At 42.8% G+C, this 22,498-nt stretch overlaps 1 protein-coding gene across 4 annotated transcripts in view; it reads left to right on the top strand.

The window, feature by feature from the left end:
* LOC144781481 (phospholipid-transporting ATPase IC-like) overlaps positions 1 to 22,498 on the top strand; it is a 1,874,327-nt gene that overhangs the window by 769,122 nt on the left and 1,082,707 nt on the right. The gene's annotated exons all lie outside the window — the stretch shown is intronic.

The raw sequence follows: 22,498 nt of genomic DNA, 5'->3' as shown, positions 1-22,498 counted from the left end.
GAAGAATTCATAGCTGAGTTTATGCAAATAGGAGGCACCCCTATCTATCTGACTAAGCGGATGGTAAATGAGCCTCAACTCGTTTCCGTGTTCGCCTCAGATTGGGATTCTCTAGATTCATATGTGCTCTGTACATTGCATAATGTTTTATTTTTGCTCTCTACTGTGCTACAGATGCCAGCTATCTTGTTCTGCTATTGTTATTTTATTCACTTATTAACATTGGCATCCCTCTGTTTTATTTACTTACATTTTTACTTTATTTACATTAAACAAGATTCATTCTTTTTACCATTGAAAATAGCTGGATGCAAGACATTCACAAGAGGCGGACATTCAGCGATAGATTCTTTTACTCCTCTGTAATACTTCCTTGCAGTTATTTTATATTACATGGGTGTAAGCCCCATACAGAAGAAAAGAAGGATGAATGAGTGGTTTGCCCTGAAAGTTTTATAAATGTTTCTTATTTGGAAGGATGATGGGGGCATGTTACTGACAGGCTGCGTGCCAGAGGTTCCCATCATGGCGGCTTCCTGTGCAGACCTCTGGACCCGGCCGGCGCCTTATGTGGGATCGGCTTGGCCGCAGCATTGGTGCCGGCTTGCTGCATTTCGGGGTATTTTGTAGCAGGTTGGTGAAGTCGAGGTGAAACACAACCAGTAGCGATCGGCTGACAGACAGGGCTGACTGGACTTGGTGAGGGAGGTCACTAAAGGTAGCTACGGTAAGTGCTATGAGAGGGCGGCAGCTCAAAACTCGTCTCAGGTGAATACTACTACGACTTGGCCAGAAGGATAGAGCGTGAGCCATTGACAATTGATAATACGCATTGGCATAGCCAATAGGTCTCGCTTTTGGGACCTTATAAGTATTTAGTTATGCAGCACAATATCCTTGGTGCAACAACATCAACTGTTGCATGGCTAAATACGTATAAGGTCCCAAAGGCGAGACCTATTGGCTATGCTAATGCTTGCCAACCACCCCAAACTGGTTCTGAAACCTTAGCCAGCGGAGTCACATGCCCTGTTTGGAAAATCTGTATGAAAAAGGGATCCAAACCACCCCACCTAATTCCAGTTTAAGTCCTTCTTAACCAAGAAATGTAGTGTTCCGTAGAGAACTCAAAGCACTGCTGTGTTCGGAGAGTTGGTGTCTGTATGACAGTCAACCTTGGTGAAGTAAGCAGAAATCACCTCAAGTCTGCACTTTCAGCTTGAGGAGCAGAGGGCCTGTCTAGAGCCTAGAAGTGTGCCTGTCTGTGGAGGCAGACTGGCAAGCAAAAGGTCTGCCTAGAAGCGTGCCTATTTGCTGAAAGAGAGAATGTGTGTATTTGACTGTGGAGGAGGAGAAGCCAGCATGTTCCTGGTAAGGGGGATAGCCAGAGACAGCCAGTGAATGTAATGGAGCAAAGCCAACAGCATTCTGAGTGTGGAAGGGGTTCCCCAGTCTCCCTAAACGGTTCTGGTCATTAACCATATCAAGACTTCTGCAAATCTCAAACATCATGTGTGATTGGCAGTCTGCTGTAACTGAGAGAGTGTTCTACTGTCAGCTAAGTGGGAAAACTTTGCGGAAGCCTAGGTGGGAGCCGCCGATGGGCCCAGAGGCGCAACTGTCAAATGCATGTAAGAGGTCAATATCAGCAGGGAGGCCGCACCTGCCTTTCCAGTGTTGCAGTCGATACGTGGCTCAAGAAGGCTACAGCTGCTGAAAACAAGAGATGCCACTGGTTGAAATCTTCAAGTCATCAAGTTCCAAGGGAGGCAAGCCACAGCTGCTCAAGACCCACAACTGCAGGAGAAGGACCACTGCACGTGTCTGTCCCACACCACCCTAGGCTGCAACCACAGGATGATGAGAACATGTTCTTTAATAAGAAAAGAAAATATTTATTGAAATCTGCACATTCTAAGAAGATGTGTCTAAGGAAGTTAACTTTAATGTATTACTGCACCTTGTAATATCTTGCTAAAAATAAACACGGCTGATTGAAGTGACATCCTTGGACATGGGAGAAAATCCAATGCTTCCCATGCGATCCTTTCATCTTTGAATGCTAGAACATTCAGAGATGCTCATGTCCAATGGATTCTCAAATTTCATTAAGTTCTAATTTGAAATTTAGTCATGGTTATTTTTAAGGGCTAAATGGAGGTGCAAAGAAAGGTTTATGCTTAATGCTATCCTCAGTGCCTTTAATTAAATCCGATTCTCCAAATTCAAAATTTGGAGAATCTACATTCTCAAATTTCAAACCGTACCAAAAGAAAATGCCAGGCAATTTGTAGCTCATCTCTGCCAGCAGATGTCACTGACTTGCGAGTGAGAGAACATTTTCTTTTATCCTCCCCCAAGAACTTAAGAGTGCAGGGGAAGGTAGTGAAGAGAGCTGAAATAAATCAACGCCTTGGCATCTGAAGGGGGAGGGCAGAGAGTGAACAGGAGTAGCCTGCTGGGAACTTGCCTCTCACTTTTGCCAACGTTTCTGGTTAAACTAAAGATTATGATGTGCTTTAAAAGATTGGATGTACCGAGCTGGACTCTCTAAACCTCAGTCTGGCTCCTTCTCACTGGAAGTGTGGCCGTCGAACTGTTCTGCCTAATGCATAGATGCCTCGAAGCAAATGTTCAATGTATGAGGTACTAATCTGCAGTGATCCGCAGTGTGCCTACATCCCACATACCTCGTACAGAGGCGCTACTGCTGTTATTTTGCATAAAAAAGTGGTGACAAAGTTCCACTCAGTGACGGACCGTGTTCCTCTCAATGCGCCTGCATCCCACATACATCGTACAGAGGCGCTACTGCTGTTGTTTTGCATAAAAAGGTGGTGACAAAGTTCTGCTCAGTGACGCATATGGTGGCCAGTTCGGTCAGCAGACTCAGCACGCGATCCCGGGCCTGCAGAGAGGAAGACGGAACCAACAAGCAACGCTGTGTGAGGGGCGAAGGGGGTGAGAAGTCACTACAGGGGAAGCCACAACAATAACAAGCCCAGATTGCACCCCATATTGAAATAATGATTTTAGCAACAACAACAAAAATCAGCAGACAATTGGCTGAACATAGGTCACAACAGACTGACTCTAGACTAAAGTGATTTTTAATACCACCTACATGGTTTGAGAACCATGTCTGAGCCTGAATAGTCTCAGAAAGACTTAGATATTTAGAGTAAATTCACTAGATTGTGGGGATTTGTCTTTAGCAGGTGTAAATGGCCAGGGGAAAAACAGAGCGGAGGGTGGTTAAAGGAAGTTTCAGAAGAATCAGCCATAAGAACGTATCTGTGCATGCAACCTGAAGTAGGTTCCCATTTTCAAACCAGATGCTCAGTGGATATATCACCCAAAAAATGGTAACTACAAAGATTTAAATGCCGATCATGAAGCTTATATTTGAGCCCATAATCCTGTGCTGGGCTGATTAACTCATCAGAACAAACCGACTAGAGCAGCCCTCTTTACCATAACCTGGAATTGTAATACATCACAAACACAAGGTCAAACATCCAAAACATTTAGAAAGCCAAGACTCGGAACCAGAACACTATCGGAGAGCATATGAAAAAATCAGTCGAGTTGCCTCACAGTTACAGGACGGTCTTGGCAAAACAAAACAAGCGTGTGCACCTTGTGCGGCAGCAGGTGGGAGGAGGGAGGGCCTGCGCGATTCACTTGCGGGAGCGATAATTGCTACCATATGGCAGCGCTCTCTCCTGCAAGTGAATCGCCACACATGCATCGCCACACATGCATGCGTTGCCATTAAAGGCAATGGAACGCGTGCACGTTTTTGGCTGAAAAGCCAAAGCGATTGGAAAAGGTATTTTTGCCTATGCAGAGCATAAATGTGGAACAAGACTTTTGCTTTCAAATTTTTCCTGAAATGTCTTTTGAGACTGTTAGACCTGGCACCATTGGTGTGGGTCTCCCTTCCATTTTTTGCTGTTGCCTCTTGTGTTTTTGCTATATGTTTTGCTGGTCTAGATGCTTTGGGCACTGTGCCACTGCTATTCAGTGCCACAGTGCAAGTGCACCCTATGTTAAATTAATGTATTGGATGAGTGACTCCATGATTGGCTTATTTGGTTTACTTATCAGACCCTAGTCCAGTGCACCATGTGTGCCCACAGTCTGTAAATCAAATACTGCTGATGGGCATGCAGCACTGGTTGTGCCACCCACAGAAGCAGCTTGTAAAGTGTGTCTCAGGCCTGCCATTGCAGAGCCTGGGTGCAGTCCAGTACTGCCATGTTGATTTGGTAAGCGTACCCATTTACCAGTACCAAAACCTTCCCTTTTCTACATGTTAGCAACCCCTAAGGTAGGCCCAAAAGCAGGATGCATTGTATGTGAAAGGTAGGACGTGCCCTGATGTGTGTGGCATGTCCTGATAGAGAATTACAGCCATTTTCGCTTTTCACTATTGCAAGGCTACCTGTCCCCACAGGCCAGAAAGGGCAGTTTGATTATAACATCTTATAATCCTAACTGACTCAGGGAACTAGGTAGAAATTAGAGTTTAGTACGCCTGAACTCAGAATGATAAAATACATCTTTTAGCGAAGTTGGTTTTAACATTCTGAGTTTGAAAATACCACTTTTAGAAAGTAGGTTTGAAATTCGTGCCCCGGACAAGAATCTCAAACACCTACAAGTCCTGCAAAATGCGGCGGCACGCCTTATTTTGAGACTTGCTAGACGGGCGGCGTCAAAGGCAGCATTGAACTCCCTCCATTGGCTTCCTGTCAAAAAGAGGGTGCTGTTTAAACTCCTTCTTTTTTGCCATCGTATCCTCGGGCACAAGGCCCCTGCCTACCTGGGAGATCTGATCATCATGTATGTCACGGGCAGAGCTCTGAGGTCGGAAGGGACAGGGCAGCTTGTCATCCCCGGGATTAAGAAAGGGAGAATGGGTGGACGCTCATTTCGCCTCTTGGCGGCTCAAAATTGGAATAAACTCCCTGCCTATTTGAGGAGGGAGAAGTCAGAGATCAGGTTTAGGAGTCTGCTCAAAACATACCTGTTCGCCAACTAGTGGTTACGATTAGCGGGGACGTGGCTCTTCTTGCCCGCCGGGCTAGTTTCTTCTCCACAGCGCGGGGACACGCCGGGATGGCGTAGCCAGGCGCTCTATAAATGTCTTTATTATTATTATAGGTATTTTCTTGCCTAACCATCCAAGCCTGCCTCTGCTAGGTTGTGTATTCCATGTCTAGTTTGTGAGTGACAGGGGCTGGGGTGGCTCCAGGAGACAGGGTGAGTCAGCACAAGGCTGAATATGTCTATCTTCATTGGGAGTGGTGGGAGGAGTAGCACCTGGGCCTGAATAGGGCTGTGCCTGCCTTCCACAATGCTGGCTCCACCTTCTGTGGTGCGTCTGATGACCTTGGCCCACACTGACAAACAAAGAAGTTGTGCACTAGCAGAATGCACCCAGAACTGGTTTGGCCTAGGTACAGACACTCTCTGCCTTCAGAGACAAAGGATTTATGTGTATAAAAGGAGGGACCCAGACCCCAGAACTTTAGATCACTTCTGGGAATCAAGTCAACCCTTTGCCAAGGAGAAGAACCAAGGAAGCTGAAGGAGGAGACTGCCCCTCTGCTGTGCTCTTGGGGTTGGCCTGCAGTGGCAACGTTATTGCCAAGGAGAGGAGATAAGGAATTTTATGTGTACTTTTGCAGTTTTGAAAAAGAATATCTAAGGGCTTGAACTGTGCTTGCCTCCTGCTTAAAGTCTCAGGGCTAAAAGACTTCACCAACAGCTCCCCTGAATTCCCTTGCTGAGGAATTCTGCCTGCAGAGAGGTGCCTACTGTTGTTTGGGCCCTCTGAGAAGACTGCGAGTCGCTGGGAGCTGGAAGCGCGACGCAACAAGGAGAAGTGTGTCGCCAACACAGCAGTTGCCGTCGCATTGCCAAAGATGCGTGCCACCGCTGCAGCTGTTCGCTGTCCCATCATCGACAAAGCGCGTCGTATCACCGCAGAAGCGTGTTGCTGCCGCAGAGGTCGCCATTGCATCGCCGTAGAAGTGTGTCGCAGGGCCTGTCGCGGCTCATAAGTCACCAAGTTCACTGCACGGCCATCAGGCGTGCACGCATCACATCAAACGTTGTCGCATCGCATCAAGATGCCATTTTGTCGCATCGAACCGGATCATCACATCGCATTGAGGCACCATCTTGTCGCATCGCACCGGATCACAGTAAGAAACAGACGCATCACCTCCTCTCCGGCAAGGAACCGACGCATCACCTCCTCTGCGCTGCATTAAGGAACCGACGCATCCCCTCCCCCAAAGCATGGAACAGATGCATCACCTTCCCTACGGCCCTTTTGTTTGTTTTGCGTGATGCATCCAAGGTACTTTGAGAGTAAAGTGTTGCATTTACCATATACATTGAACTAAGCTATTTCTACCATTTTAACGTCTATTTTTAATTACAGTAATGTGGACTTTTATTGTTTGGTCTTGTGTTAAGTCTAGTAAAGATTACTTATTTTTCTAAACTGGTGTGGTGTCCATTTGTAGTGTTTTCACTGTATTACTGTATGTGTTCACAAATGCTTCACACACTGCCTCAGAGATAAGCCTGTCTGCTCGTGCCAAGCTACCAAGGGGGTGAGCAGGGGTTATATTAGAAGTGTAGGCCCTTACCCTGACTATAAGCAAGGGTCCCTATTTGGTCAAAGGTGCCTACCTCTACCAACTAGAGACCCCCAGTTTTAACCGAGACCTCCTGTCGGCGATGGGAAATTAAGCAAATGCTGAGCAAATGTAAAACTATAGGCTCAGTTGGTTCAACCAGCAAGGTTAAAAATTATGTGGGAAGGTAGGTTTTTGGTCTTCTCAGAGGTAGAGGCAGCTAGACACTTTCTGATGAAAGCGGATATAGCTTGATACCACCAGTGTAATGATAAAAAGTCTGCTCTTTATCCTTGGGGAGCCTCCGATAAGATGCAAGAAAACTGCTATGCAGGGAGTTAGCCGAAACCTTTGTGAATGGCAAAATATTGCATCCATAAGTTGTTGGAGGGCCTTATTTTGGGGGATAGTGCACTTCATGGGGAGGGGTGGGACAGGGGGTGGTGAGTCGCTAGGTGGAGGGAACTGAGGGAGAGGATAGGATTGGGACTCTAAGGGAAGGGGATAGAGCATGAAAAAAAGAGGTGCTAGGGACACCTTTTTGCAGGTAGTTTGGAAAACAGGTCAGGAAGGCATGGAATTTGGGTTATGGCTAGATGGAGCAAAGTGGGTGCAGTTTAGAACGCTTTCCAGAACAAGTTATTGTTAGCATTTATAGAACTTTAAGTTGACTAGATATGGTTTACATGCAATGCACTTTAGGGATGCATTTTGGGAGGGATTGTTTATTGTGTTTGATATTTAGGCTAAGAATATTGTACAACTTTTACAGCACTTATAGCACCTAAATAGTTCAACGTGAACTACATGTAATGCACTTTACAGCTCTTTACGAATGCGCTTTGGAAAGCATGATTCCTATTCTGTTGCTTTGAATTGTATTGCTCCTTTGTAAGTGTGCTTTTTGTTCTGCACTTCATGTTAGCATAGGCACATTAATGCAAAGGTGTTGAATAACAGGAGGAAAAGGCAAGCTGCAGAAGCCTGGGTTCAATGGCATACTCCAACAGTTGTATTCATGCAGGAGACACACATCCCCTTCAGTAGGTTGAATACATTTAGTATGTTTAAAGGTTGGGCTGGCTTTAAGTGCCTTTCCTCTTCTGGAGCTGGTCATAGAGGGATGCCGATATACATTATTAAGAATGCAAGAATTAAAGTATTTATGGTTGCCGACTCTGAGGGTCGATGGTGCTGGAAAAATTGCTCGATAGACTCCCTCTTCACACTGATTTGTCTGTAAATACCTGTTGAAGAGGATCTTGGTTTGTTAAGCAAACTTTTTCAATCTTTAGGGCCAATACAACCTTCCCCAATAAAAAGGAGTTCCCTTGTTTCTCTAATCAATATAAAATGCACATTTATCTTTTCTTGGTGTCCTCTGCAGTTACGTTCAAATGGCTGCACATGCTGCCAAATGGCTTTTCAGATCTTTCAGCACTAAAGCTGGAAGTATGAGAGGGAAGCCAAAATCCAAATCTCAGGGGTGGGATATTAATAAGACTTACTTGGAGGGGGAGAGTTGGTTGGGTACCTGCAGAGCTGAAAACAAAATTTTATGGAGTTAAACATTGGCACTGCTCTCATAATTATGGTTTGGATGCCATAAATGCTTCTCTGTGGGCTTGCCTGATCTCCAAGGATATATTTGATTAAAATCTTTAAAATCAGAAAAAGCCTGTCTGGAAAGTTAAATTAATGAGTACGAAAAATTTCATAGGGTGGGGTCTAGGGAAAACATTGATGGAGCAAGGGCTCATAGAAAAGAGACTTGCTTGAAGACAATCCACTCATAACTCATAACGTCATATTAATTGTGTATTGTGTAATTAATATGCACCGCATTTCAAACATTAAGAATAGAGAAGCTTGCGTACGTGTTTTATTAACGAGTAACTCGAGTGAAATCTAAAATGGCCGCTAAAGTGGGAAATTGTATTGCGCATACGTCAACTGCACCTACGTAGTAATGATGATCTTTTGCTTGGAGGGAAATTTCTGCACTCGCGCAGACACCTCCAAAATGGCCGCTTGACGGATCGCATGCTAGACATCTGCTTTACTGAAACTAAATTAAGCTATTTTACTAACTGCTAATGCAGGGAGAGCAATAAATGGGACTAGAGTAGAGATAGGTGGTATACAGTGAAATCATTTTATTTTTAAATTAATATACTTCTTTTGGACTTTCTTATTGGTTTGTATTTGGGCCTCTGTCCAGGACCAAAGTCTATATTCCATGTGACCCATTACACATGTGCAGTCTAGATGAGCCAGAAGCCGCACTGTCATCCTTGAATGCCATACAAGAAAGAAACGGCAACATACACTGGGAAGAATCCTAACGTCCTGCGAAAGGAAGAAATACTGTACCAAATGTATACTTTGTGATGATAAAAATGTGGATACAGGTGGGAATAAAGATTTATGTATAAAAATGAATGGGCGGGATCATTAGACAATGAGATAAAGAAAAATTATGAAAATCTGGTATGGTGTGATGATCATCCCCTTTGCCTGTCCAACCAGAATTAGGAGTTCTATGAAATTTAAACATTAATGTGTGGTACATGGCATTAGAAAGGTATAATTGAGGTAGTTTAGTTAGAGAGAACAGAGAGACCAGAATGCTGCAGAGCTCGGGATGCTGTTGGAGTAACGAGCGAATGCTGAAGAAGAATCATATGCAGACTTAGAATTTAAGCCAAATAATTAGAAGAAGATCGCCAAAGAATCGAGGAGGAAGATAGTGTCAGAGAGGGGTGCGACGCAGGAGTCAGATCAAGAAGAGGTGACCTATCCTGTCCTGAATCCTGTCCTGAATCCTGACCTGAAACCCGAAGCCTTTGTCTCCTGTCCTTTCCCCAGGGGACTCTTCCCAACTTCTTAGCTAAATGGTCGGTTTACACACCATCCTAGGTAAATATAATGTTCTGTAGAATTAAATTATGCTGCTCTTTCTATCCTCTCCTTTCTAAGTATCATCATTGAAAGTCTTATTAATTTGAATCTTTTCTTCCATGGGTGACGGAGATCGTTCTGTACTTTGAATTTGGTTAACATGAATTTCATCTCGATAAACATTTAAAATTCTTCCCGAGGGTGTGATTATTTAATTACTCAGAAAGTAAATTTATTTCATGTCATTTCACGATCAACTAGTTCAACTAATGGTCCATTGCCCAGAGGAAAGAACTTTTTGATCAGTCCCTAGAGTCAAGAAAGCGCGATGGGGAGGCAGGAGCTTTTCCCTTGGCTAGGCAGAAGCTTGGAACAGATTACCACTCAATCTCAGACAATCTTCGGACATGCTGTCTTTCAGAAGAGCGCTCAAGACCTGGCTCTTTACTCACTAAGCTCTCAACCACCCACATACACTGGTTCAATCACGTTAGCGCCAGGACACCTCCGGGTAACAGAGTGCTCTACAAATATGAAAAATAAATAAAATCAGTGAAAGATAGGTTAGAAATATCAGATAACTAACCTAGGACGGACAATTATAAAAATTGACCCCAGTGGATTTAACTGGCCTGTATGTGAGTGTGTGTTCATGGGCCCAAGGTGAGTATGAGGTATTAGAGTATCTGAGGTTGGTTTACCGCTGGATCAGTTTTTCTGGTAGCAGAGGATGGTTATTATTGACTAGTTTGGTGATAAACGTTGACTATTGATTATTGTTTATGTTTTAACACATCCGTAAAAGTCTTGTTTTATGTTGTCTGGAAATTCTGGAAAATGAATAGCGTATGGTGGATCGAAGCCATACTGCAGTGAGGTTACTCGTCTGTTAGAAAGTACTGAGAAGCTATGCAGGACTACCAGTGCTAAATTAGGGACTATTTTTCCTGTGTGAAAGCAAGAGTGACTGATAACAAAGGTTTCGCTGGTGAAAAGTGTTATATCACCTAGGAAGGGTGACACCGAAGGAGTAACAGGTTCTAGCGAGTTTGGATGAAGAGTAAGCAGAAGGTTTTACTGGCAGTATATGAAGAGTAAGCAGGAAGGTTTCACTCCCAGTATATGAAGAGTATGCTGAAGGTTTTACTCGTAGCAAAAGTGAAATCTATTCTTTGGTTTTAGTGGAACAGACAGAGTAGCAAATGTTTTTATGTTGTTATTAACGAGAATTTAATGCAAATTTAATAGAAAATAGATTTTCGTATCACCTTGTGAAGGGAGGACCAATCGGCAGAGTTGTACTGACGTCACTGGGAGCCGCGCTGGGATTGGTTAAAGTAGCAGGCGTGTGACAAGAAAAGGAAATGCAAAGGAGGGGTCAGTTGTAAGATGTACTACTGATGTCACAGACTGCCGCGATGGGACTGGTGGAAATTGTAAGTGTGAAACAAGCATAGATTGTAAAGTAGGGGTCAGTAGTAAGGAGTTATACTGACGTTGCAAAAGACCGTGCTGACATTGGTCAGATTATGAGCGTGAGTTTGACAAAAGCTGATTTTGGATTGGTAGACGGAAAATTGTATGGTTGATTCTCATTTGCCATTTGGTGCAAGTCAACCTGACACAAAAACTTGAGGTTTTGCAGATTATTGTTTTATGTATTCACAGCATAGAATGTATGGAGAGAAGAGAAAAATGTCACTTGTGAAGAGAATAAAGAATTTCTTTAAGGAAGATAAGCTAGTATTAACTAGAGAGGGGATTCTAATTCTTCCACCAAAAAACGCCTGCTTCATTTATGATGATGGAGAGACGATATCATATGTGTGTATGGATGGAAAATTGAATAGAGTATACGAAAGGAGATGGTATTTTGGCTTTTCCAGAACATGGTACATTTAATGGAAGAATTTTGCAGAATTTGAGAATGCAGATGAATGATTTGGATCTGAGACCCAGAATGACACAGTAAGAGACACTAGAAGAATGGGAAACTGAATTGTATGAGAGAGAAAAGAAAAGAAGTGGTAGGTTCATAAGTCATTTTCTCAGGTATTTGCGTGAGTCACGTGAGGGTCAGATGAGGCAATGGAGAAAAGCAATGGTATCAGAAGGGTTATATCCAGTATTAACAGTTGATGAACAGGCAGGAGGAAAATGTAAGGAGAAAACTAAGCACTTGACAATGACAGGTTTTGGAGAGTCGAGAGATGAGTTTATGGAGGACATTTTGACTAAAAACCCTCCACCCTATCAGAAAGAACCAATTAGAATTACTCCAAGTGCACCAGTTTTTTGAATGCCTTGTGTTCCACAACTTTTACGTGATACAAAAGTCAATAGGGTACTTATGGGTAAAGAAAAGAATGCTTTGAATATGAACAGAGAAGAATTAATACAAAAAATAACTCAATTGAACCTACACCCTGATGCATTGACTATACCAGTAACCATAGATCCCGTTGTTTCATTGTATGGAGATAAAGCGAACTGTCCCAAACCGCCAGTTGAAACAACTCCTCTGAATAAACCTTGAAAAGAAATTGTAATAACTGAGGACCAAATCAGCGAATGTGATTCAGTAATATCTTTAATGGATTTGCCAATAAGAAAACAAACAAATGAAAGCCTGATAATAGTTATACCTAGTTGTTCAAAAGGAGGGAGATCAGTGACATCCTTCGGAGTCTGAAGTGCTACAGCAGTAACTCCAGAGGATCTAGAGAGATGAGCACAGGGAATATAAAAACAGAATTCACCCCAAAGATTTTAGACATTTTCAAATTAAAGAGGGAATTAGAAGAGATGATAGCTGGAAATGTGGGAATACATAGGCTAAACACTTACAGTGAAGAAGAGTTGTTGTTCATATGTAGGAGCATAATTAGAAATGCTAAGATATTTCATGAAAAATTGACAGAACTTGCCTCTGCAATGGGGATTGAAATAGGGAGATCAAAGGTACTACATAAACCATATAGAGCAGAATTACTGAGAAGGACTTGGCAAATATGAATGTGTCCGCAGAAAATTGCAGATTAAGGAGTTAATGACAATTTTACAGAAATGGGGAGACTTAGACAGGTGGAAGACTAGGTGGACAAAGAAAAAGGAGGAAGCACAGGCAAGTTGAACCGCATCTTAATATTTACTAAAACATTCAGGGAAGACCGAGAGATTGTGCCCGATGAGAAAAGTTCAAGGAGGGGGATATTTGCATGTTCCATGGAGTCGACAAGATATTTTGTCATTTACCAATGATTTTCCCAAGTGGAGAAAAAAAACAATTGAATGGTATAAGCAGGTTGAAAGGTTTGCGAAGGTTTCCAAGGTTTTTTGAAAGATTTAGATGGTCTGTTTGACATAGTGGTACCTGCTGATTTATGGACAGAATGTACAATCACAGTTGATTGGCCTAGTGATGAGTACCCAAGAGACTCAAAAACAGGAGCCCCTTCAGATGAGGTAATGAAAAAGTATCACCAAGTGATTACTTTCTTGATAGCGAAAATTCCACCAAAAGAAAGAGATTGGGTAAAAATAGACAGAACAACTCAAGAACCAAATGAGTCTGTCCATGCTTATTATGAACGCCTGTTACAGGTGTTCAAACAGTATAGCGTGTTTGAAAATATTGGAGATAAGGATATGGTTTTTTTTGTGTATCGTTTTGTTTATGGGTTAAGACCAGAAATTAGTCAGATGATTCAGCAGCGCATGTTGTGCTGGCAGGGAAAACCCATAGACGACATACTAAAGTATTACAAGTATTGCAGGGATGATTTTGAGGCACAGCATAAAAAGTTGAAGGAGAAAATGACGTGGGCACAAGTGAAATTAGCCGAACAGCAAGAGCTTAAATTAAATAGTTAAACCGATGGTCAATCAAAAAACCAGGGTCAGAATGATAATGCAGTAAATGGGGGCAAACAAAGAGGATGAATGAGTAGAGAGGATGCAAAGAGGATATTTCCTTGTCATGGGTGCGGAAAGTTGGGACATTGGAAAAAGTGTAAAAATATTCAGAATAATAATGACCCAAATCATAATTTAAATCCAGAGATGCAGAATGAAGTGCAAATGAGTCAACCGCAGCAGGTTGTTAATCAGCAGAGTCAGGTGCCACCTGCCCCTATGCAAAATTTTGTGAACAAATCAAAGTACAGTTCGGACATCCGATTCCCAGGAGGAAGTGGTAAGGAAAATTCTGTATCTTCACAGTTGCTTTTGCAAAACAGCAGTGACAATGACAATGAACAATGACGGTGCCTGAGGAAAGAGGAAGAGGAGTGAGTACTTGCCGCATCCTTGCCGGTAGATCAGTCTGGTCCATTTATTGATGGGAAAGTAGAAAGAAAAGATATCACTTTTCTGTTGGACACTGGTGCTACCCGTTCCACTGTGAGAACAGCAGACATTCCAAACCTACCCCTCTCGGGAGAAAACATCCAAGTTGTAGGTGTATCAAATAAGCAGATTAGAACCCCAATTACAGAACCAATGGAGGTGTGCATTGGCAATGTCATCGAAATGCACATATTTGTGGTGTGCGATTCTAGTCCAGTAAACTTGCTAGGAAGAGACTTATTGTGCAAAATGAGCTGCACAATTTATTGCACACCGGATGGTGTTGCGATTCAGACCCCTAATGAGGACAGTGTTTACAAAATAATGTTGGCAAAACAAGGTACAGAGGTAGATGAGATGTATCCATTAATTTCAAAAGATGATTTACCGGAAGAATTCAAAACAACTGTGAATCCAGATATGTGGGATTTCACTGGAAAAGAAGTGTGGCTGATGGTAAATGTAGATCAAGTAAAGGTGACTGTGAAAGAAGGTGCAGTTTACCCCAATACCAGGCAATACAAAATGAGCCCTAAAGTTAAAGCGGGTGTTGCATCGGAAATTGATCGAACGATTGTACGAGGCAAATTTGAAAGAAATAATGAGCAGCCCTTGTAATTCACCTATAATTGGTAATAAGAAACCTAGCGGAAAGTATCGGATAGTCCAAGATTTATGGAAGATTAATCAGATTGTGGTACCATGCTGTCCTGTAGTCCCAAATCCAGCAGTGATTCTTTATCAGATACCCTGGAATGCAGGATGGTTTACAGTAATTGATTTATGTCAAGAATTTTTTTCCACACCTTTACTCCCAGACAGCCAGTATCTCTTCTCTGAAATTTGAAGACCGTATTTTAGTATGGAATCGCGTTCTACAAGGGTATCCAGAAAGTTCTTCAATTTTCAATCAAATTTGGAAAAGTGCATAGAAAATGTAGTTATGCCTAGAAATTCAGTTCTAGTCCAATATATTGATGACCTGCTCATAGCATCAAGGTCGCGAGATGATTGTGTTACTGATTCGATTGCTTTATTAAATAATTTAGCTGATAGTGGACACAAGGTATCTCCAGAAAAGTAAACATTTTCTTGAACTGGAGTTAAATATTTGGGACACCAAATAGAAAGGGGAGTGAGGAAAGTGACCCCTGAGAGAATAAAAATAATAAAACAGATGCAGTTGCCACAAACTCAGAGAGAGATCAGGATGTTTCTTGGTGTAGTGGGGTACTGTAGGCAGTGGATTGTAGGTTTCTCACTGTTAGCCAAACCATTATTTCAGAAGACACGGAAAAGAGCGAAGCACTAAGTAGTTTGGGATGATGAAAGTGTAGAGGCCTTTGTAAAATTATGAAATTGTGTGTGTGAAGCCCCTGCCTTAGGTATGCTAGATTATACAAAAGAAATTGCATTATTCTGTTGTGAAAAAGAAAGCTGTGCACTCTCAGTTTTGACCCAAAGACATGGTTTGAGCCAACGTCCAGTAGCATATTCCTCTGCTACCTTGGATCCTGTAGCTTCAGCATTACCTGGTTGCCTAAAACCAGTAGCTGCTACTCGTATGAGTCTGGAACAAAGTGAGTCAATTGTGATGGGACATCCTGTGAAGGTATATGTTCCACATTCAGTGGAGATTCTTTTGACTAGAACTCGAACACAGTACCTTACACCTTTTTGGATGACTAAGTATGAAAGAATCATTTTGGGAGCCGAAAATGTGACGGTAGTTAAGTGTACCATGTTAAACCCTGCTACTTTGTTGCCAGATGTGCATGGAGAAGAAGTAAAAGATGAAGTTGAGCATGATTGCCCAGATGTAACGAGTTATGTACTAAGCCTCGTCCAGACATACAGGAAGAACCCCTGAAAAAATCTGATCATGAACTATTTGTAGATGGCTCGTGTATGAGACATGAGGAAGGAGGATTGAGTGCAGCTTATGCTGTATGCAAAATAACTGGAGTAGTTGAAGCATCCTATTTACCAGGAGTCAAGTCTGCACAAGTAGCCGAATTGATAGCTTTAATTAAATCCTGCAAAATTGGGAAAAATTGAAAAGTAACCATTTTTACTAATAGCCATTACGGGTACAGGGTTGTGTATGACTACGGCCAGCTCTGGATACAGAGGGTTTTCATGACTTCTTCAGGATCCCCTATCAAAAATGGGAAATTCGTAAAAGAATTGTTAGAAGCAATACAACTGCCAAAAGAATTAGCAATGGTCAAATGTGCTGCTCATCAGTCAGGGAATGGCTATGTGGTAGCAGGTAATCGATATGCTGACCAGGTTGCCTAATACTGTGCCAAGAATAAAATGGCAATAAACAAGAAAATTGAAACAAGTGGAATCAGCTGCCAACTTATGCTATTCTCAGCTCTAGAGACATGGGATGAGGTGAGACAACTGCAGGATGAGGTGGAAGTGAGTAAAAAGGAAGGTTGGATACAAACAGGGTGTCAAAGGAGATCAGAAGATGATGTGTGGATTTATCCAGATTGCAGACTAGTCATGCCAGATTGCTTGCTCTCACAAATGGCTAGAATGTATCATGGAGAAGCACATATAGGCATGGACGCCATGATCAGACTTTTCAGGCAGGATTGGTACAATCCAAGATTTAGGGCATGCGCAGAGAGCCTTTGCCACCGATGTTTATCTTGTGAACAGATGAATCCAGGGAGGAAAAAGTAGTCAGTTAGGGAAAAATTGGGAAAGCAGAAGGACCATTTGTAAGGTTGCAGGTAGATTTCATACAATTACCACCACGTAGGGGACTGAAGTGCATCCTTGTTATAGCATGTCTGTTTTCACGGTGGGTGGAGGCATATTCTACTAGAAGAAATGACAGCATAACAGTTGCCAGACTGCTATTGAGGGAATCGATTCCGCGGTTTGTTTTTCCAGTAACTTTGGAATCAATCAATCAATCAATCAATCAGTAATTTGTAAAGCGCACTACATACCCGCGAGGGTCTCATGGCGCTGGGGGGCTCTACTGATCGAACAGCCAGGTCTTGAGCATCCTCCTGAAGGTCAGCATGTCTTGGGTCTGTCGTAGGCTCAGTGGGAGGGTGTTTCATGTCTTGGCGGCGAGGTGTGAGAAGGATCTCCCGCGGGTGGTTGTTCTTCGGAATCAGATAGAGGATCTCACTTTAATAATGAAATAATTTGGTTAATCTGTGAAGCATTTACAATTTAACAAAAACTGAACTGTGCATACCACCCAGAGGCTTCTGGAGTTGTGGAACAAATGAATGACACAATCAAGTCAAGACTGGCAAAGGTGTGTGCATCCACATCACTGTGTTGGCCAGATGCATTACCTCTTGTTCTGATGGGACTCAGAAGCATTGCTGACAGAAACACACGACTGAGCCCCCATGAAGTTCTCATGGGAAGAGCAATGAGACAAGCATTTATACCAGGACATAAACTGTTGAATAAAACTGATGATCTGGTATTGGACTACTATAAAGGATTGGCTGACCTAGTGTGTTCTGTCTCTCACCAGGTTGGAGAAGACAGTTGTCAGGCAACCGGATCAAGCTCATGATTTGAATCCCAAAGAATGGGTGGTAGTGAAGAATCACACCGAGAGTCGTGCCTAGCACCCAGGTGGGATGATCTGCAACAGGTCAGACTGGTCACAACAACAGCAGTGAAATGTGCAGGTTTGCCTAACTGGATACATGCCAGTCATACCAAAATAGTTCCAGCTCCCGAAGGACAGAGATCACAACTGATACAAACAGTTGAGGCGGCTGAAGGTTGTGCAGCTGAAGAATCTAGAATAACAGAATCTGAAGAAGCTGACAGAGAATAACTGAGCACAAGTCAGGACAACTGGATACCAGTGGTTGACATACCTGTGGTGATTGTTAAAACCAGAAGCAGAACCAGATTACAAAGACAAGAAACTAGAAAGAATCAGTTAGTTGTAGAAGAACAAGCTCAGGAAAGGGTGAATAAAACTGCTGGAGACCATGAGCATTATCAGACAGGGAGAGAAACCAATACTCAGGCAAACAACAAATATTAAGCTTGAGCAGGCACAGACAGGTGTAGAAGAACACGTTCAGGCTGCAGAAAAACAAGGTGCAGTAAGATCCGAACAGGACCAGTTAGGAAAAGAAGAAGAAGTTCAGGAAGAAGAAGAACAAGCTGAAATAAGACCTGAACAGGGTCAGATAGAGAAAGAAGAACTCTTTCAGGTGGATAAAGCCCCAATAACAAATCCTGAAAAAGGTCAGATAGAGAGGGACTCTGAAGACGAAGATAATCAAATTGTGTCACAACATAACGAAAATAAATGCTTTTTCGAAAGAGACAAGGAAAGTGAAAGTGCAGTGCAACCAAAAGGGTGAAAAAAGGGGATGTATGACGTTACAACGCATACTTTTACAACGCCTACCTTTACTACGCGGTTTTTACCACGCATACCATTACAATGCATAGCGCTTTGGGGTGCTGGATAGTGAATAGTTTAATTTACTATTCCAACTCCAGTCCCCGTGGATAGTAGGGAAGGTTATTGGATAGTAAATTAACCTATTCCCTATCCTAGAGCGCCCCCAGAGCAATGCGTTGTAATAGTTTGCATTGTAAAAGTTGCGTTGTAATGGTAGGTCGTTGTAAAAGTTTCGTTGTAAAGGTTACATACCGAAAAAAGGTGATAACTGGCCAGGTGGTATCAAAAGGTTAAAATATCACTTAAAACAATAAGTGAGGAACCTGAACAAGTGGATAAAGTCACTAGTCAGTCTGGACAGCTGATTGAGAAAGCAAGACGAAGAAGCCAAAGACTGAAAATCTTGAACAATAAGTTCAAAGGCCCTCAGTGAACCTATGTAATTCTTGAAGAACTCGAGAATCTAGATATAAAGGAAAAAAGTGATGAAGAAATAATTGCAGAACAGATAGACGAAGGAGAAGTGAGACCTCCTTGAAGTAACAAAGGAAATACAATTCGTAAAGCAAAGTAAAGAAAAGAAATCTCCTTAGACCAAAATTGCTGAGGATATAGTTACTGGAAGACCGAAACGGAATTGTGTAAAGAAATGCTGTAGAGTTTGCATATGTAGTATATTATTAGTGATTTTAGTACTGGTGAAATTACTTTTATTTGATTTAGTTTAAAATCATAAAAGGGTGGCACATCCACCAATATACACAATGTACAAGGACGGTTATATCAATGCATTAATTGACATGAATCTCATTAAAATTTACTAGGACATTTATATCAATGCATTAATTAACATGAATCTCATTAAAATTTACAATAAAACAAGTTAAAAAGGATAGAAGTGGGTTGGTGCTCTCAAGGAGAAGACTAGTACCGTAGATCGAATCCAGTGATTCCAGGATAAAGTGCTTGGTGCTGTAAACTAATAGTCTGCAATAGAAAAAAGTGTTCATTTATACTTTATCTAGGCTGGAGACTACTACCGTTGTTAATTTCCTAATATTTCGCAAGAGTGACGTATATGGGGCTGTAAATAAATGGACTTCAGGGTTTTACATATGTGTAATAATGCCGGACAAATGTTAGTAGGTGGAGTACTGACTCTTCTCTTTGGCCACACAGGCGGCAATCCATTGTGGGCCAATCCTGTTTCCATTTTGGAGTAAGATCTTTTGATGAATACACACCCAGTCTCAATAAAATCAATTTCTGTTTTTTTTGATTTACATAATGTTATGTCAGGTATGGTTGGGTTGAGGTTTTTACATTTTTATATTTTAGCATTAACATCCCGGCGTTGTTGATTGCTAATTGATTTATCAAGCGCTGTAGACCTCTGGGCGTTTGAGATAGCAGCACTATGTTGTCCGCATATTGTAAACTTGGTGTTCGAACATTGCCCAGTTTTTGGGGGGTCCCCTTGTGCTAGGCGATGGTTATTGTCTAGGTCAGCTGTGTAGATGTTGAATAAGCAGGGAGCCAAAACACACCCCTGTTTTAAGCCATTTACGGTCGAGCTTTTATTAGTTAGTCTTTGACCGTCCCCCATTTTGATTTGGACCCATGTTTTTGGAGTATAGGTTAACAATTGCGTCTAACAAGTTCGTGGGGGCACCCCAAGACTTCATCTTAGCCCATAGTAAAGATCTAGGGACCTTATCAAAGGCTGCTTTGGATATACAAAGCAGGTATACAAAACTTTTGAATTAACTATTGCCTGGTTGGCCAATAGCGTGACAGCTGATAAGTTTGTTAGGGTGCCCATCCCTGCTTGACAATCTGTTTCGTATTAGGGATCAGTTTTGTATGGTTGACCCAATCCTCTTGATCTTTCAGCAGATCTGTTGTGTAGATTTTGGCCTCAACATTGGTAAGTGCAATCAATCTGTAGTAGGAAGGATCAGAACGAGCTACTGATTTATGTATTGGTTGCAGGATACTACCTCGCCATGAATCTGGAATGGTGCCGGTCTCTAGTGTATATGCAAAAAACGAGGTTAAGCGCACAGACCAGAATGCTGGATCTTTTTAACCCCTTCAGTGCTGCGCGAATTTCGCTGCAGTGCTGAAGGGTCATAAATCAAATTGACTCATGACGGAAATGTTCCGTCATCAGCACCGGAGCACCGACGCTGATGACGGAACCGTTCCGTCATGAGCATGCATGGGGTTAAATAAAGCGTTGGGTAGACCATTTGGTTACGGGGCTCCATCAGATCTTTGCTTTTTTATTGCGTACAAAACCTGTTTTTGTGTGAGCTGTAGATGATGGGCTCATTCGGATACCTTTCCGTGGAAAGGCATGCGGTCTTTACTTTGGGGGCCCCCTGCGGGCCCCCATGGTGAAGGCGAGGTGGGGGTGCACATGGGGGGTACCTGTGGTACCCCCCTGCATTTGCATACACAATGCGGCAGGCACCGCGAGGTGCCTGCCGCTTTGTGTATGCAAATGCATACCATACATTCATAACATTGCGGCGGGCCCGCCGCAATGTTATGAATCCATGATGCGCCCGCCAGTGTGGTGGGCGCATCATAATGGGCATGGCGGGACCGCCACTCTGATCGCGGGCGGTCGCGCTTTCCACGAGGATGGCGGGCGGGCAAAGTCCGCCCGCCATCCTAATGGGGGCCTTAGACTTTAAGCTAAATAATTAGAAGAAGATTGTGGAAGAATCGAGGAGGAACATAGTGTCAGAGAGGGGTGCGACGCAGGCGTCGGATCTAGAAGAGGTCACCTTATCCTGTCCTGAATCCTGACCTGAAACCTGAAGCCTTTGTCCCCTGTCCTTTCCCCGGGGGACCCTTCCCAACTCCTTGGCTAAGGGGTCGGTTTTCACATCATCCTAGGTAAATATAATGTTCTGTAGAATTAAATTGTACTGCTCTCTCTATCCTCGCCTATCCAAATATCGTAATTGAAAGTCTTATTAATTTGAATCTTTTCCTTCCATGTGTGACGGAGACCCTTCTGTACTTTAAATTTGGCTCCATGAATTTCATCTAGATAAACATTTCAAATTCTTCCCGAGTCTGTGGTTATTTCATTGCAGAGAAAGTAAATGTATTTCATGTCATTTCACCATCAACTAGTTCAACTAATGGTCCATTGACCAGAGGAAAGATTTTTTTTGTCAGTGAAAGATAGGTTAGAAATATCAGATAACTAACCTAAGAGGGACAATTATCAAAAATGTACCCCAGCGGATTTAACTGGTTTGTATGTGAGTGTGTGTTCATGGGCTCAAGGTGAGTCTGAGGTATTAGACTAGGCGGTGGCGATCCGCCCAACATTCTTTCCCGCCCGCATGCCATTCCCCCGCCATATAAAGGCATGCGGTCTTTTACATTGGGGGCTTGTACCAGGTCCCCAGGGAATCTGGGGGGTGCACTTGGGGGGTACAATTGTCATGGATATGGTGGCAGGCACCTCACGGTGCCTGTCACCTTGTGCATGATAATACACGCAGTGCATTCTCAGCATTGTGGCGGGCGGTGCTGTGAGCACCGCCCACCACAATGCTGGCAATGGAGGATGCCAAAGCCACGGTGGCGGTGGCATCCTAATCTCCAGTGCGGGACCGCCGCACCACTGGCAGCCGGTCCCAGCACCGCTAGGGTTCGTCCGCCTGCCATCCTTATGGCACCCTAAGACTCTAGATGAGGCAAAATTGGCAATCAAGGAGTATTTTATGCTTAAAATAATTGAATTAATATGGTTAAGTGCCCCAAGACAAGCGCAACGATTACTACTGGGCGGGAGATTAGGAAGATTTTTCTGCAGCACTTAAAAAATATATACAGCATTTCTAGCAACGTAGAGCAGGGGGAGCTGGATGTGTTTTTTAAAGGATAATTTACTTCCTTTTTAATCTGAGGACGACTGAGTTTTTATGGACGATTTATTTACCCTCCATAGACTGAGAGAAGTGATCAAGAACATGACTGGGTGTAAGGTAGGGGGGGCAGGTGGATTTTATAAGGTGTTTGTGGATATATATAAAGAAAATCTCATGCCAGAGCTAGCCTACTCTTGAATGCATCGGTAAGTGGTGTTTTTCTGATCAAATCTCTTTTTATTGGCATATATAATGGGTGAACAATTACACAGCATGCCGCCTAC

Source organism: Lissotriton helveticus, chromosome 9, assembly GCF_964261635.1.
Source record: "Lissotriton helveticus chromosome 9, aLisHel1.1, whole genome shotgun sequence".
Lineage (NCBI taxonomy): Eukaryota > Metazoa > Chordata > Amphibia > Caudata > Salamandridae > Lissotriton > Lissotriton helveticus.
Note: the sequence above shows the minus strand (reverse complement) of the source record. Positions and strands in the feature narration are given on the sequence as shown.